At 53.2% G+C, this 16662-nt stretch overlaps 1 pseudogene; it reads right to left on the bottom strand.

The window, feature by feature from the left end:
* The window catches only part of LOC132319254 (hydrocephalus-inducing protein homolog), a 121355-nt pseudogene that overhangs the window by 44578 nt on the left and 60115 nt on the right, over positions 1-16662 (bottom strand).

The following is a 16662-nucleotide window of genomic DNA, read 5'->3' as shown; positions in this document are numbered from 1 at the left end:
GTCCTTCCCAAGGGAGAGGCTTGTCTCTGAAAGAGGATCCCACCCTGCTTTTGTTGAAGGGGGTGATGGGGTCCTCCTGTCTCCCTGCTCAGTGTCTCTGACACCTCCCGCTCTCCTAGCCAGGACCTTATCTGGGGGGAAATGAACTCCAGCATCTTCGCCTGTCCGGTCACTGTTATAAAAGCTGATCTGGCCAGACAAACGACAGACAAGCCAGGAACCTTCCAGCGCTCCAAGTATTTGCCTGCCCCCAGCCACTGCCAAAGCAGCTTGGACAAAAGCTCTCTCCAAAAGGGAACCACAACGAAGCTGGTGCCTCCTGGAGACGAACACTGACAGCGCGGTCCCAGGGTGCAGTCAGGCTGCTGCTATGAAGCTCTGTAAACCTGGCAGGGCTTGGGGTGTGAGCCACAAACACCCCAGCGATGACCTGCATCTCCATTCACAAAGTACCATAAATTCAATCACGTCAGCATGGTCTTCAGGATCTCCCCCTGGGGTAGTCTGGAAGCTGGTGCATCTACAGGAGGGACAGCTACCAGAGGTGGGCAGCCCCCGGGGCAACGCTGAGCTGACGCCTGATCATGGCCAGATGCGGGCAGGGAGGTCCCAAGTGCCAGCAGGGCCCCAGGAAGCCTGCTGCAGGGTGCAAGGGGCCCAAGTGACACGGCGGGAGGGTGGCACGTGACAAATGGGGCAGCAGCCGTTCTCACCACGGTGCCCGAGTCGTCCGTGGGTGGCTCCACGGCTGCAGCCTCCACCAGAACAGCTGCTTCATCTCTCTGGCCATCCTTTTTCATCTTCTCTTTCACCTCCCTGAGGATCCTCTCATACTTTTCGTTTCCTGAAGGAAGAAAACATCCACAAATAGAAGGGTGAGCGCAGCACCATTCTCACTTAAGCTGGGAAGTCCCACTCCCCCGATGCTGGGCTCTCCCAGAAACAAACTCCTCGAGCAACCTATGGAAAATGGATGCTGCGACTCCCCTCTGAATCCTGATGTTCACTCCCACCCATCTTCCTCCCCACATAGGAGCATCTCATCCCCCGCAATGTGATGCAAAGCCAACCCTGCCAAAATCCCTGCCAGCCTGACAGCTTTCCCAAGCTTTTCTGTCTAGGCATCATCTTTCCAGGCCACCAACAGATACGCTGGCAAGCTCTGCAGGATGGTTCCCGGGGCAAAGCCCACATGGGCTTGTCTGCTAGTGACTTGGGAAGCAACCAGAGGGTTGAGTGTCGGTCTGACAGCCCTGAAACCTCCAGGCTTGCTGGAGATGGGTGGGAGCTGCCCTATGGCCATATGACATGGGGGAAAAAGCCACGGACCTTCCTGGGGAGCAGACAGGCAGTGCTCACCTTCGATGTTCCTGGGCAAGTCCAAGGAGATCCTGGGAAAATTCCCCTCTCCTTTCAGGGAGATTTCCTTTGGTTTTAAGTGACCCACTTGGATCTCAAAAGTCTTAAAGAAGATTCCAGGCACTCCCGGCAGGTAATAGACTTTCAACACGTGCTGCTTGCCAGGTCCAAGGTAACCCTGCAGGGTGTGGGAGAAGAGGGAGGGAATGCAAAACAGAGAGGGTTTGGTGGAGGGATGCCTCAGACGATAGACACGCTGAGAGGAGAAGGCAGGTTCTCAAAGAGAAAAAAGCATCAGACAACATCGCCTTCTAGCTCTCTTCTATCCAAAAGCTCAAGTCTCCTACACCAGGATGCACTGTATCCTTCAGAGGGCTCGTAGGGATGCATTCCCACAGCACAGACTGCCCTGCGCTCAGCAGGAGCACAGCTCTTCTGCTAACGATGTTCACTCTCTGCTAGCCAGAGCCAGACTGAAGAAATAAAAGCTCTTTTACCAGCCACTGTGGAAGAGGAGTGAAGTGCCTGCACTCTCAGCAGAGCCAGCAGCTCCTCTCACAGCACGTCAGTGGTTTCCAGGCTGGTGCCGAAGGGCCTCACCCCTTATTAACGACCCCAACCAAACATCTCCTGCCTGTGCGGTTACACCGAGGGTGCACGAGCCTATCTGGACTCACGATGACCCGCAAACATATATCTCTGGAAACGCAGGAGCAGAGACTAGGATGAGATCTAGGGAAGAAGGTGTTGCCAGGAAGGTCACCTCCTCTCCAGACTTCCAGGGGGACTGTCCAATCCCCGGGCTGGGCTCACGCCAGCCAGGTTGAGAGCAAACTCAAGCAGATGGCAACACAGCTCTGGATGACAGGACACAGCCGCAGCTTTCCTCGGCTCGCCCTCCGCACGTGGGGCTGGACCCTCGGCTCCCCGCTCCCCTCCATGCTGCAGGGACGAGCTACAGAGCGGGACGGATCCTGCCACTTGGGCCCCCGAGCCCTTACTCCAGTGCACAACACAGCTGCAGCGAAAGTGAGCCCTGTCAAGCTGCCAGGGCCGACAACGCCGTTACAGCAACAACTGCGCGGGTCCGAGCAGAGCTGTGTGTTGGGAAGCTCGCAGGAAGAGGGCATCAGCATGTTATCCCTTGTAGGAGACAGGCATGAGGGAAAGTGAAAGCCATTTGGCTTCCTCTTCCCATCGCAAAAAGCGTCCAAGATAGGAACACTGCTTCAGCTCAAAGACATCCATGCAGGACTGAGAAGCTGGGATGGTGGGATGCTGCAAACTCCTCTCCTTGCTATTCCAGCCCTGCTCCTCCCTGGCCCCCTCACTGCCCCACAAAGCTGCTGCAGAGCAGCAAAGCTGGAGGAGTGAGGGACTGGTACAGGGGCTGTTACAATTTCTGGACAAAGAGCGTCATGCCCAAGCCAGAGAGTATTGAAGTCTCACCTGGTCAGTGCTGGCAGGGGGCAGGCAGGGTTTGTTACAGGCAGGGACAAGGACTAAGTCCTCTCCGATCACACAACCTGGGTACGGTGACCCTCGGGAGAGCCTGCACCGGCCAGCGCCAGCGCCAGCACAAGCAGAGAGCTCAGCAGCTGGGGTCCGGAGAGCTACCAAAGCACTCGTGCCTCCCGCCCCTGGCTGCTGAATGACAGCAGAGCCACCCGCCAGCAAAGGCCATTCAAGGCAGTCTATTAGGACCGCGCTTGCCTGACCTTCTCTGCCCCCCAGCAGCAACTGCTTACAGCCCTCTCTCTCCTGGCTGCTTTTACGGGGTTCTTCATGGCTTTTTTCCCTTTTTTCCCTATAACCCTCTCCTAGGCAGCCTGACAAAGGGCCAGGGTTAATCGCTTGCGCTACCTCCGTACTCACCGTGCTGGGCACGACCAGGGGCACGCCGGGCAGAGGGCTGTCGGCAGCGGCCGCGCTGGGGCTGAGCACCGCGTAGGTGAATCCCACCTTGCCGCTGTTCTGCAGGGTGACCTCTGCTTCGATGACTTTGTTAAACAGCTGAAGAGAGGACAGAGGAGCGGGAAGTTACAGACACAGGCCTGATGCTGGGAATCTCCTTCCTCTTTCATTGGCTTGAAAGGAAACGAACCCAGCGCAGCAGCAGGGACTGCAGAGGACATATGGGCACTTGACTCTCCCGGGTTAACCCGGGGAACCCACAGCCACAGGGCACCTCTTAGCCCTACACAGGAACAGATATTTATGGCAGCACGCAGAGGTGCAATGACAACCATGTAAAGAGCAGTAACAAAGACACCAGGGGATACAAGCCCTCTGCGCTTTAAGGTGTCATCGAACAGCTAGCTGAAACAAAGACAGAGGCATTTCAGAGGAAAAGGCACCTGCATACAAGTACTTGCAAGCAAAATACCAGCAAAAAGGGAGACAGACAGTGCAACACATGCAGGGCCAAGAGCTGGAAATATCTATGGGGTTTTTAAATGAAAAGAAGTAAAGTGGGGATTCTTCTGGGAAACTCTCTCCAGCTACAGTGACGGGAAGCCCAAGTTAACTTCCTCCCTGGTTTATTTTGTTGATTAATTGAGAGCACTGAAAAAGAGCATCTCCTTGCACCTCAGGCTTTAGGAGTGGACCAGTGGCTCAATGTCATGGGGCATGTCCCTCTGGAGATCACCACCGGGATCCTGCCTGCCCCAGGAATTCCCAACTTTGGGGGGGGGGGGGGGGGGTGTGGGTGGATGGAGATGGCCGTTAAAAACCACCTTGGATGCAGGATGTATCGCTCAAAGGTTGTACTTCCAAGCCATACAGCTGACAAAGTAGCTGGGAAGGGGAGAGAGCCCTAGACCTAGGTGGGCAGCAACCCGCCGGCGATGGTTTCAAAGACCTCTGCCAAGAGAAGTGCGCGGTACCTGCAGCCCGCAGTCGATCTCCGTAACATCTAGGAGATAGTCGATGAGCGAAGCCTCCCCACTCAGCGAAATCTTGTAAGTCGGGCCGCCCTCCACCTTGCACACCGCCGTGACGCTGGCGACGATGTTCGCGTGGCCAAAGAAGGTGAACGTAACCCGCTGGCTCTCGCCCGGCTGCAGCACACCGTACAGCGGCAGGATGTCAAAAACCTGGAGGGAGGGGAGGAGAGATCAAGATGTCAAGCATCCAGATGGATGCAGAAGAGCCATGGTTTGAAGCAAAGGACAGATATGACTGGAGGGGCCTGTTCCTCAAACACAGGCAAAATCATCCTAATCTCACCCTACATCCATTACACTTTCTAGTGGAGAAACCATGGGAAAAATCTCCCATACTCATTAAGTAATACATTAATTAATACATTACATCAAAGTAATTTGGGAGGTCTCCTCACTCTCTCTCTGATTTGCATGCTGCTCTCTCTCAGGATGCTACAGCAAAATCTACTGCAAAATTTTCCTGTCAACCACTTGGTTAGGAACAGCAGGATGAATAATGCCCTCCATAGGTGCCGCACAGGTTACGTCCTTGGCCAACCCTACGACACGTCCCGCATGGCCTCTCCAATGACCGGTTGCTTCAGCAGTGCTGTGCGATATGCTTGGAGGGGTGTGAGGCCACTCCGTGAGCTGCACCGAGGGCCACCAGTGGGAGTGGGGGCTACATAAGCACATCAGATTCCCACTTACCTCCTCCACTCCCAAGGTGAGGGGCTCCGCCTCCACGAACGGCGTCAACTTCTTGACCCTCACCAGGCTCCGAGTCTCCACAGCACCTTCCAGCTCCGCAGTAGAGGATGGTAGCAACTGGAAAACAAGCACCATGGGCTGCAGAAAGCAGCTGCCTGGTCTGGGTGAGACCACTCTGCTGCAGGATCCACCACCTCACCAAGCCAGGAGCAGCTGAGATGGGACCTGGGCGCAAATCAAGCAGGGGTATGCCCGTGCCATCAGTTGAGCATGGGTCCAAGCCCACCCACAGATGAGACATGGGCTCCATCTGCACTTCCTACACGCAAGCTTGCACGAGGAAGCTGCGTGCGCCCAGCACTGAGTCCTGGCAGAGACCTCAAGGGTATTTTGCACCCTCGTGCCAGCCTGGCTTTGCTCACTCCCACCCAAGGAACACACCCAGAACCCCATGCCTGGACAGGTTTGGTATTCTGAGACAAAAAGAGGAACACAGCTGCAAGTGAGATGTATTAAGAACAGGAAAATAAGGACTTAGAAAGTGCTCAGCACAACTATCCCGTTTCAGATGGCGCTTAGGTTTCATCTCATGCACTCATCGGTGCTGGAGAGCTGAGGATCTCTGCTCGGGCGTTCTTCTCCAACGGCACCTTCCTGAAGAAGGCAGCTGAGATGGCTTTCTGTCTTGCAGCAGCTGAGAGCTGGTATTTAACCTCAAAGGCATCACCTCTCAAAAGGAACCTCATCCCTGGGCTTCTGACCCCTATTTATAACAAAGGGCTTTGTGACTGCTCTTGAAATTTAATACCCCCTCACTCACTAACGTGAAGAACTGCTTTGTGCTGTGGCCTTGACTTCAGCAGAATCTGCAAGAGTATTTACAGGACATCCTTAGACCTAATCAGAGGCTACATCTCCCCAGCAGTTAAAGCACTGGGGAGAGAAGAGTCTACTCTCATTTCATTGCTCTTTCGGTTGTCTCCGCGTTTTCAAGCTTAGCAAAGCTTTGCCAAGCGTATATTCCCAAAGATGCTAACCCGCATCTTGCCTAGGCCTGTGGTCTCCCACCTCCCCAGGGAGGTTATACGGAGCTTGCGTACAGTGACACAAGCAGAAGACGAAACTGCAATCCAGAAGCATCCTTTGAATCCAGAAGAATCCTTTGAAGTAATTTTGGATCCTACTTAGACAGGTCCACTTGTATTTCCCTGGTTTATTTGCGCATACATGGCAACAAAGCAGGGAATAAAGATGATTTCATATGTCTAGCCAAAAACATTCAGCCACGCTATTCTTTACGTCTACAGGGCATCATTTCTCCTGATTCAGAAAAAATGTGCAGAGTTATAGCATTAAAACTGCTGATATTTGGATGGAAGCAGGTGCAAGCCCCCTCCGTGAACTTAATGTCAACGCTGGCACTTTCAGAACCTCTCAAGCTCTCTTACATCCTTTTTCTATTGCCCCAGGAGCAGCCTTCATCCCACACGATGCACAACAAGGTGCCAGCTCCCACTAGTACCAAGGTCAAGCTCCAAAGCAGCGAGGTTCACCAGGAAGGTCAGCAGATCAAAGGCGACTTTGTCTGCAAAGCCTTGTTTTATAAAAATCGTCTCTATGGCTGTCACTGCAACACTGGCTCTTGGGGGAAGCCAGAAGCGTGAAAATGGGTGGCTCCAGCTGGGCTTGAGAAGGTGCTACACGGAGATCAGTACTTGGCATGGCTTGATATGGAAAGGAAACTGGAAGCCTTCACATCACGATGCAGATAAAAGCCTCATTTGGTGTTGTAAAAAAACCCAAACCAAACAAAACCCAAAAAAATCCCAAACCCAACGGAAGTCAGCAGAATCTGAGTGGGCTTCTCCAAGGAAGAGAAGGTGCAGAAGAAAATCTACCTTTGCTCCCAGGGAGTCATCTGCAGCTGCTGGCTCTTGGGCAGGATCCCCCGCTGCTGCCAGGACTTCGGCCGGCTCCTCCGCACCCCCGACCCTGGAGCTGCTCTCTGCAGACGCTGAGCGCTCCGACAGGGCTCCCTCCTTCTTTGCTGGTGGGGGTCTGATGAAAAATTTAGGTGCTGGAGGGCTGAACCTGGAAAAGAACATAACTTTGGTCACGGACCTGCAGTGGGAAGGAGGGGAGCCTGCACCAGCGGTCCCTTGGCAGAATGCGGCCCCTGGAGTGGCACTGGTGGGGTGAGCTCAGCAATGGGTCTGACCCAGCAGCTCCGAAACCAGGATGGAGCAGGACAACGCTTGGGGCTGCCCAGGGATGATGCTGCTGTAGTGGCTGTGCAGGCAACTAGCAACAGGCTGCAAGGAGAAATGGAAGAGGACAGAGGAGAATAGCTTATAGGGAGGTAAAAAGCGCAGCAGGAAAGGAAAAGGGACAGAAACTGTACAAAAAAACGTGAGACCGAGATGCAAAGGGGCAGATCCGGACAGTGATGAGCCAGTACAGACCCAGCAGTGCCCTCCAGAAAGCACCCACTGCCGTGGACCATCCTTCCTCACCCAGAGGGCCAAAGCAAGAACTACTACACCTCTACTACACCTTCATCCTGAGTATTTCCCCTGACAATTACCCGCAACCGTAGGTCACTCCGAGCAAGCAGTAATGCTGGTGGCTTTCTCAAAGCGCGATGGGGCAGGAGCAGGGGTGGAGCCCGCAGCCTGCTGTGCCCTGACCGGACAGAGCCCAGCACCGCTCGGGGCACCCACGGAGCCCAGCGTGGGACACCCTCGCACGCGCACGGCAACACGGAAAGACACGTCGAACAATTCCCGGCAGAGACTCGCAATTAAACAGCCCCTTGATCCCTGATGAGCGCCAGAGCAGCAGCGATTAGTACTTTGGGAAAGAAAGCTTTGGTCGTTTTTAATCAATATACAGCAAACGTGGATGACAAGATACAGCTCCCTGCCATGCCGCAGGTATTCCCCGGCTGCAGAACAAGGGCTCCAACAGCACCTCGCGCTAAAAGGGCAGCAGCTCTGCTGAAAGAGGGTTATAACCAACATGGCAGTTACCAACGGCGCGGTTACCTCCCCGGCAGTTTCTAAACGCAAACCGGTTGAGGACCAATTTGGCAAATGATTCAGCAAAGCAGTTCAACGGCTCGTTTCACAAACGGAGCTGAGATTACAGGTTGACCAACATCTCTCAGGAAAAGGTATATGGTTTTTAACTTTTTCAAACGTTCCCAGGTGACTCAGATTACATTCCCTGCAGAGTAACTCTGCTCCTATTTCTAATGCCACACACTCGAACCATGCCCGCCTGTCACCGTGCCTATTTGCAAGTGTTCCCCATAGGCAAACAAGGCAGATTTTTTTCACAGCAACCTGGGTGCTTGCACCTCGAATGCTGTGTTCAGTTTTGGGCCCCTCACTCCAAGAAGGACACTGAGGTGCTGGAGCGTGTCCAGAGAAGGGCGATGAAGCTGGAGAGGGGTCTGGAGCACAAGTCTGATGAGGAGCGGTTGAGGGAACTGGGGTTATTCAGCCTGGAGAAGAGGAGGCTGAGGGGAGACCTCATCGCTCTCTACAACTACCTGAAAGGGGGTTGTGGGGAGGGGGGTGTTGGTCTCTTCTCCGAAGTGACAAGTGACTGGACAAGAGGAAATGGCCTCAAGTTGCGCCAGGGGAGGTTCAGGCTGGATATTAGGAAAAATGTCTTTCCTGAGAGAGTGGTGAAGCACTGGAACAGGCTGCCCAGGGAGGTGGTGGAGTCACCATCCCTGGAGGTGTTCAAGGAACATGTGGACGCGGCACTGCGGGACATGGTTTAGTGGGCATGGTGGGGTTGGGTTGGTGGTTGGACTTGATGATCTTACACTCTTTTCCAACCTTAATGATTCTGTGATTCATTCCCAGCTGGGAATTTGGTGCCTCTAATGACATTGCTCCCAAATAAATATTTGTCCTTAGCTTTGTAGCTTATTATTTCATTTCTGGATGAGCGGCTCTGCTCTTCACAAGCCCCAAGAGGTCTCACCTGACTTATGCTTCCTGCAACCACATGCAAGAACAAGGCTTGACCCAGGCAAGCTTCCCCAAGCAGGGACCGATGAGCAGCGGTGCCGTCACCCCTCCCCAACCCTCCCTCCGCCTGCTGCTGGGACCCCATGGGGGACCCCAAAGACAACCTCAGCACTGTCTGCGTGGAAGGACAAACTGGGACTGGAGGGGACAAAGGCATTCGCTTGCCCCTGCAGAGCATCACCCATCTCCAGGCCCACCTGCATAACCTTCGCTCCTCTCAGCTGAGGCACCTTAATACATTTCACACTAGGCAACCAAACCAATCCACACCTCCAGCAGCCACTAAGTTGGGCATCTACGTAAGGATGAAATAAATTCAGCTCAGCTATGACAACAGTGCCTCTGGGCAACACTACTTCCCCTGGCTGATAAAGGAGATGCCTGCAGCATAGGGGTACAAATATCCAGGGCCAGGAGCACTCGGAAGCCCTCCACCTATGCACCGGTCCATGAATCAGTTCAGCACATGAGCCTGGCCATCACCACGGCGGCTGTCCCAAAACTGCTAGCTGCGATCCATCCTAGCCAGGAAATGAAACTGCGGCTCTTAGAGTGCTTGTGATAAATACTGCGGGTTAATAACAACTCCTGAGGAGAGAGAAACCCCTGAGATGGAAAATCCATAATCGTTTATTAAATTACCTTTAGTTTTATAGAATGGCTTGAGGCAACTTCACGGAACCACGGTGCCTAGACAACAACAGTATTTTTCACTCTAAAGGAGAAGCCCTCTGGGACCCAGTGCTGGGAGATGATGTGATTAGCGAGTCCTGCTGTGCAGAAGCACAGAGAACCACAAGGGACTTTTTCCAGTGGGGGAAAGTCAAAATGCATAACAAGAAACGTAATGTGAAAAGGGAGGGAGCGAGGAACCCAAGGTGTCAACAGAAAGCTGCCTTATTTCTGATCTCTGAGACAAGAAATCGTCTTGGCACTGAAGGAAAGAGAGATGTCTCAGAAAAGGAGAAGGAGGGGGAAGATAAGAAGCTCAGCATCAGCTCAGGCTTTAGGCAGCTCTTCCTCTTCCTCCACAGCACCTTCTGGCCAAGGTTGTGAATGCAGGGAGGAAGGCAAGGAGCAGAGAGTAACTCCTCCACCTGCAGAGAGGACCCATCCCAAACCAGAGAGGCCAAAGGGCCATGCAATTGCCTCCACCAGTACTGTGGAGCTGAAGCAAGGAGCCTCCCGACATAAGCAGGTCAGCCTGGAGCTGGAGGGGCCGAAAGCAAGGTGTTAACCCCTCTGGGTCTCTCTCATCCAACCTGGCCACCCCTCAGACGAGACAAAATGCATCCAGGAATTAACAGTGGGCATTTAATGGCAGCACGGGTGGATTGACACCAGGCAGAGAGGAGTCCTTCCTGCTAGGGCCAGGACAAGCTTGTGCCACCCATCGTCCCCAACCTCTGAGACATTAGAAAAAAATAAATCTCACCCTGTCTCTTGGTTTCTGAGCCTGCTAGGGACACAGCTTCACACCGCTTCCCACACCCGCCTCCCAAAATAGAGGAGCTAGAAATCACACCGCTTCTGCAAACTCCATGTGAAGATTCACGCGGGACGATGTGACCCTGCCGACCCAGGCTGCGCGAGAACCATCGACATCAGGAGCGTCACCCCGAACCTGCAGCGCTGCAAGGGGAGCACCCGAGCTCCCCGCAGCCCCTGTCAGCACCGAGGACACGGGCCAGAAGCCACCACCCCTTCGCATTAAACAGTGCTGAGGCTGCTTCCCTAGTGCATGGCACCCACATGTACCCTCACATCCTTGCCTGGCCTTCCAAGGACCACCCGCTGGTGCACCCATCAGGCACAGCCATGGCAGGGGGTACAAACAAGCCTCTCAACAAAGCAGAGCTCTTTTCAGGTTATCACAGGGCAAGGCACCGCAGACCGCATGCCCGTGAGGCATCTACACAGGCTTACAGACCCCTACAACGCACTTTCATTTCTCCCTGGGGCCATCAGATGCATATTAAAAAGGCACTTTGGACCAAGCCACAGACAGCTCAAGGGTGTTTGCAACTGAAAGCAAAATAACGGAACACCGGAGCAAACCGAAACCCTTCCCAGTGCACCACGTGGGAACACTGGGCTTGAGCTGGGCCACCTGGCCAGCAGCTGAGGAAGCTGGTGGGGATGGTTTGCCCTCATCAATAGCAAATATTAAACTGCATTTCATTCAAATGGCCCCGACAACTATTTCTTTGCTAGGATAAATTCCTCTGCTGAGCCAAGGCTTGGGTATTTCCTGAACCATCCACTGAAATTCAGACCAGGCAGTGGAGAGAGAGAGAAGAGAAGCACCATCACTGCAGTGAGATCCGACACCTCCAATTTCTGTCTCGCACACGCTGGAAATGATTAAGCTGGATTCGGCGTTCATCTGAATGCAGCGAGCGGTCCTGGGGATTTCCCCCTGTGACCGAGTATTAATTAACTCAAAGTTAATAAGCAGTTTTAAGAGCCACTTACTTGAGTCAAAAAAAATGTCAGTTTTTGAGAGATGAGGGAGAATTTTGATTTCTTCTTTGAAAATAGAAATTGTGTAGGAATGGATGCAGGGATGTTACTACTGAAGAGAAGTATCACATTCCTGGGGCAGCAACCAAAACGCTCCAGCACCTTCCAAGCAGGAGCCACAGGATTTGATTTTGGGGTGCGCCGAGAGTCCTCGGCTCCTGCTGAAGCCCACTGACCTCAACTGTACCATCACTTTTGATCAAAAGAGTCAGAGGAGGAGCTGAGGCCCCTCAAGCTCTTCTGACGTGGTTTGTACCTCTCTCAGAGTATTCCCACGGGATGTGCCTGGTCTGGTTTTGCAGGGTGCAGGCGCTAAAGCTCCTCAGCCACCTTGGTCCAGCCTAAGCTGAGTCAGGGCCAGCCACCAGCACTGCAGGCACAGTGGGTCTTGCTGGAGATCACCCTTCGGCAGCAGTACTTGCCTCTTGGCAAGTTATAGCCCTGGAAGAAGTCTCCACTGACTTCACCGGAGTTATTCTGACTTGCTCTCATTTTACAGATGGCAAAACACTACCCATTAAGTCCTCTCCTTCCTCATGCTTTGCACATCAGCCAGGTGATTTAGAAGCATCAGGTGAGGCGGTAGGAAGCTCCGGCTTCTCGATCAGACAGAAAAACGCTTCTTAATCAGACTCCGGCCAAAGGTCCCTCTGAACAAATCAGTAGCTCTAACGATAAAGATGATTTGTCATCTTTGTTCAAAATTAAACGAGCCCCAACAGCTGTAATTTGGAGATGCTATTTAAAGTAATCAGCACCAATTACAATCTTACCAGCTACTTCAAAAATTGGCTCTGCAAACAGACAACTGTGTTGACCCCCGTAACTGAGAGCAAAGGAGGAGAGATGTGCTCCAGCTCTCTTTGTGGCAGGGATCTGGACATTCACCTTCATAGGGTCAAGCCTGAGAGCTTGGCAAACCAAGAAGGGTATGGCTGCAATGGTTAAAAATACTAGGAAGCGGGGGGGAGCCAAAGAACTGGTTGAGAATAACCAGTTGAGAGCAGCAGGCTGGTTCGGGGAGCGTTAGGCAAGCAGAAGGCTCCCAGCCATGGGAAGAGAGAGATTCCTGATCTAGCCTCTCCTTAGGGGAAACGCTGCAGGAGACCAAAGCTGGATCTCAACAAGTTTGTGAAAGGGATGAACAGGAGAGAGCCTGAGGTCACAGGGAGCAGGCTGGGTGGGCTTGGCAGGCCAGCTTCACCCTACAAGAAGTCAAAAAGAAGCTCAAGTTTGAGCTGAGGCATCCTGGGGGTTGAGGACCAGTGTGTCCCTGGGCTCTTCTGCCCACCAGCTAGCATCCCTGTCCCTCCAGGGTGCCAAGAGCAGAGCGTGGAAAAGGAGGGAGATGAAAAGATGGAGCACATCCTGAAGTCCTCACCGAGGGGGAAACATCCCTGCTCGTCTCGACCACTTCTGCGGAACCCCAGAAGGTGTCTCCACCGGCCCGCACTGATGCGGGCTGCCCGGCACGTCCCGGGCGGGCAGCAATGCCACAGCCCAGCGCGCCCTCCCAGTGGGACTCCACAGCAGGTCACCGCAGTGAAAAGCGGGAGAAGGTAAAGCAGCAACGATAACGAAGGCAGAATGAAAAACAAACCAAGGAAAGCTCCAGTTTAATAGACTTCCTAGGGTCGCATCCCAAAATCAATCAGACACACACTGAAGCTCCACCTCGCTGAGTATGCTGGCACCGCCATCCATCCCCTGTCCAGAAGGAACAGGGCTTGTCACACCAGCAGAAATCACAGATTTAAGGCTGAGCGTGGCTTTCACCCTGATTTATAGGGTTGGTGTAAAAGGCTAGTTAACATGGCTGCTGAGTTATTAATTAAAGGTCACTCACAGAGTACAACAGAATTACCCCCTGCTTTACCCAGAGCAAGGCAGATGTACTGCCAGGAAACGTGCTCACAGTCCAACGGCCCCACTGAGCTCCTGGGGACGGGGCGAGGGACGACCGGACAGGGTTGGCCTGGTCCAGGCGACACCGGGGACAGCTGAGGACAAGTGTGGGGTGACGGAAGCAAGCGGGCGAGGGAGAGGGGACAGTTCCCACTGAAGACGAAGCAAGCAAAGCAAGCTCACAGTTGGAAAGGTTTCCTGCAGAGGAGAAAGATGACTCTTCCGAGGGCAGAGCGGCTGAAAAGGCGGCATTGACTGAGTCAGGCGCTCTCGAAAACGCATGGCATGCCAGCTGGCCCAGAAGGACCCTTGGGGTGCCTGACCCCCCAGGGACCCCTGCCTCCCTCCACTACACAAAGCAGACGGTGGGGAATAAATCAATCCTTCTCACACCAGCCCACACCACTAACTCTGCGGTGGGCACCTCACTGGGCTGCCCTGCTCTTCACGGAGCCCCATGAAATCTCCCTGTGAGCTGAAGTCCTCCCCAAGCTGCTCTGCTGTAGAGAGCTAAAGGGTTCCCCTCTCTTCGCCCCTGCCTGCCTCCCTCTCCGAGTCAGGAAATGTAGATCTACGGCGATACCTCCCCAACATCCCAAAGTCCTCACCAGGGCTGTTTGAATACAGGGGCCATACTCTCGTAACCCAATTGCTACTTGTTTGTTGAGTGGGCAAAGACAATCCATCTGCTTCCGCGAGCAGCACGGCAATCTGTCAGAGTTCACGGATCATCTGGACAATGGTCTTAGTCAAATGGTTTAGTTTTAGATAGTCCTGCGAGGAGCAGGGAGTTGGACTCAATAAACCTTATAGGTCCTTTCCAACTTGAGATATTCTATGATTCTATGAACCAACGCTCCTCTGCAGCTACAAGGGCAGTAGGAATGGCAGTTCTTCACACCGCGGCTATTTTCAGGGATGAATCACAGAATCACAGAATCACAAAGGTTGGAAAAGACCTGTAAGATCATCAAGTCCAACCTGGGGGAAAAAAAAAAAAAAAAAAAAACCACAAAAAAAAAAACCCCACAAAAACCCACCATACAACAACAACAAGCCACAACACACCCAACACCACACAGCACCATGTCCATCAAGCTACATCCCACAATGCCACATCTACACGCTCCTTGAATTTCTCCAGGGAGGGTGACTCTACCACCTCCCTGGGCAGCCTATTCCAATGTTTCACTAAACATTCACTAAACATGAAGAGACGGGCCAGCTGATGACAGATGATTTTTTTTTTTTAACAGGGTCATTTAACAGAGTCTATGGCAGCATGGAGTGGCTCCTCACCTACAGCACATGGAGCTGGCGGCTGTGGCCAAAGAAACCATTGGGGACCAAAACGCTGGCTTTGGCCACCTGACTTTGAGAGGAACAGCAAGCATTACTTCTGCTCCACGCTGGGACAATCTCCGGCCTCCTCAGTGATAGAAGAGGAAACCACAGCACCGGCACACGCCGGATAGATCCCACACTTTCTGAAAAAGAAATGCCTGATGATGTCTTGGGAAACGATATCCCTCACTGGTACTCTCCTCGTCTGCCTTAAACCAGCCAGTAAGCACCAAGGGATCTGAAACCCACCCAAAACCCATGCTGTCCACCCACCATCCCGGTATCAGCCTCTCGAGGGGAAAGAGAGAAGGAAGAGCATTAGCTTCACTGTCCAGCCTCACACACGACAAAATCCCTGTTCTCTGGAAGGGTTTTTGCTGCAAATCCCTGTCTCGGCAGCAGCCAGCTCCGGGCTGAAGACGGGACCGGCAGGGAGCTGAGCTCTCCATCACCTGTGTGCTAGGAAGCGCCTTGGACTAGAAGGAATCAGCACAAAAATCCCCAGGGCAGATTTATACCCAAAAACATGTGAAGATTTGACACGTGGATTCAAATCTGGCCTGAGCTCCTACTCCTAAGAGTTTAAAGGTTTCTCAGCTCCCCTGTAAAGACAGGGATGTACCAAAGAGCACAGCAATACTAGAAACGACACTCTTGGGCAGAGCAATGCCAGCGGGTTCAGACAGATTTTCCCTTAAGGAACACTGTTTGATGCACAGCTTGCGTGATGTAGGAAAAGTGTGATGGGTTAGAAACAGCTGGAAAGATTAAGAGAAATGAAGTCTGGAAAATTATGTCACCTTACTCATCATCACCAGATGCAGTGACAGCAGCTCAGCAAATAAACAGGTGCAAATAGCCTATCCTGCCACCCAGGATTCGGTTCCCGAACCGATGCTGTCGCTCTGCCTCAGCCAGGCTACGACAGCAAGCTGTTCCCACAAACCAAACAAAAAAAATCCCCCCCAAAATCAACATTTTGTTGCATAAACAGTAAAGCTCTGCAGAGACGGGGTCTTGAGCAGCAGCCCAGCGGCAATTAAAGCATGAGCCATCCAGGCAGCACAGGCGTAACGGCGTTTATAGGGAGAGGGACGTTGTTTGCAGTGCAAACGTACCTCGGGTTCCCACTGCATGTCTTGGGTAATGAAGACGTTCAGAAAGCAAAGAGAGAAGTCGGCTGCTCCCCAGGTTCCCTAGCTGAACATCGCTGGCTGAGCAAGAAGTCACCTTCCAGCCAGCATTTGCTGGCCAGCTGTAAGACCAGAAGGCAACCCCCGTCCAACCGCAGCCCACTCAGGGCACGGATGGCACATGGATATCTCCCACGCTTCGTCCTGATGGCACAGGACAAAGTCAGGGAGAGAGTCAGCTGCCTGACAGCACCTTGGCGGGGACATGCAGCGCTTTCCACCCAAGCAATAGTTTCTCCTTCACCTCCCCTGCCCTCAATCCACTCCTCCAACACCCTGGGGCTGCTCCCCAGTCTGCCGGGCCAAATGAAAGCTCTTGGGGTCTGTCACCCTCATGCAAAGGAGGAGGCTGAGCCTCAGAAAACCCAAGTGTAACAGTTGAAGTGATTCCCACGCAGCCGTTCTGGGCTCCAACCTCCATTGCGATGGCCCAGGTAAAAGTCCTCCAGGTGCTCAACAGTGAAACCGTTGGGCGAAGCCCCGGGGCAGCAGAAGCTGTCGCAAACCTGCAGCTTCCCAGCAAATGAGCTGGGGAAAAAGCAGTGTCATGCTAGAAGGCGCAAAGGTGGAGGGTACATGGTGAGGGTCACCATGCTGAAGGTGAAGGTAGAGAAGAAAGAAGTTTACAGACATGTTCCAAATAGGAAATCATCACAC

This window comes from Gavia stellata, chromosome 26, assembly GCF_030936135.1.
Source record: "Gavia stellata isolate bGavSte3 chromosome 26, bGavSte3.hap2, whole genome shotgun sequence".
In the NCBI taxonomy this organism is placed as follows: Eukaryota; Metazoa; Chordata; class Aves; order Gaviiformes; family Gaviidae; genus Gavia; species Gavia stellata.
The sequence above is the reverse complement of the archived record's forward strand: the minus strand, read 5'-3'. Positions and strand labels throughout refer to the sequence as shown.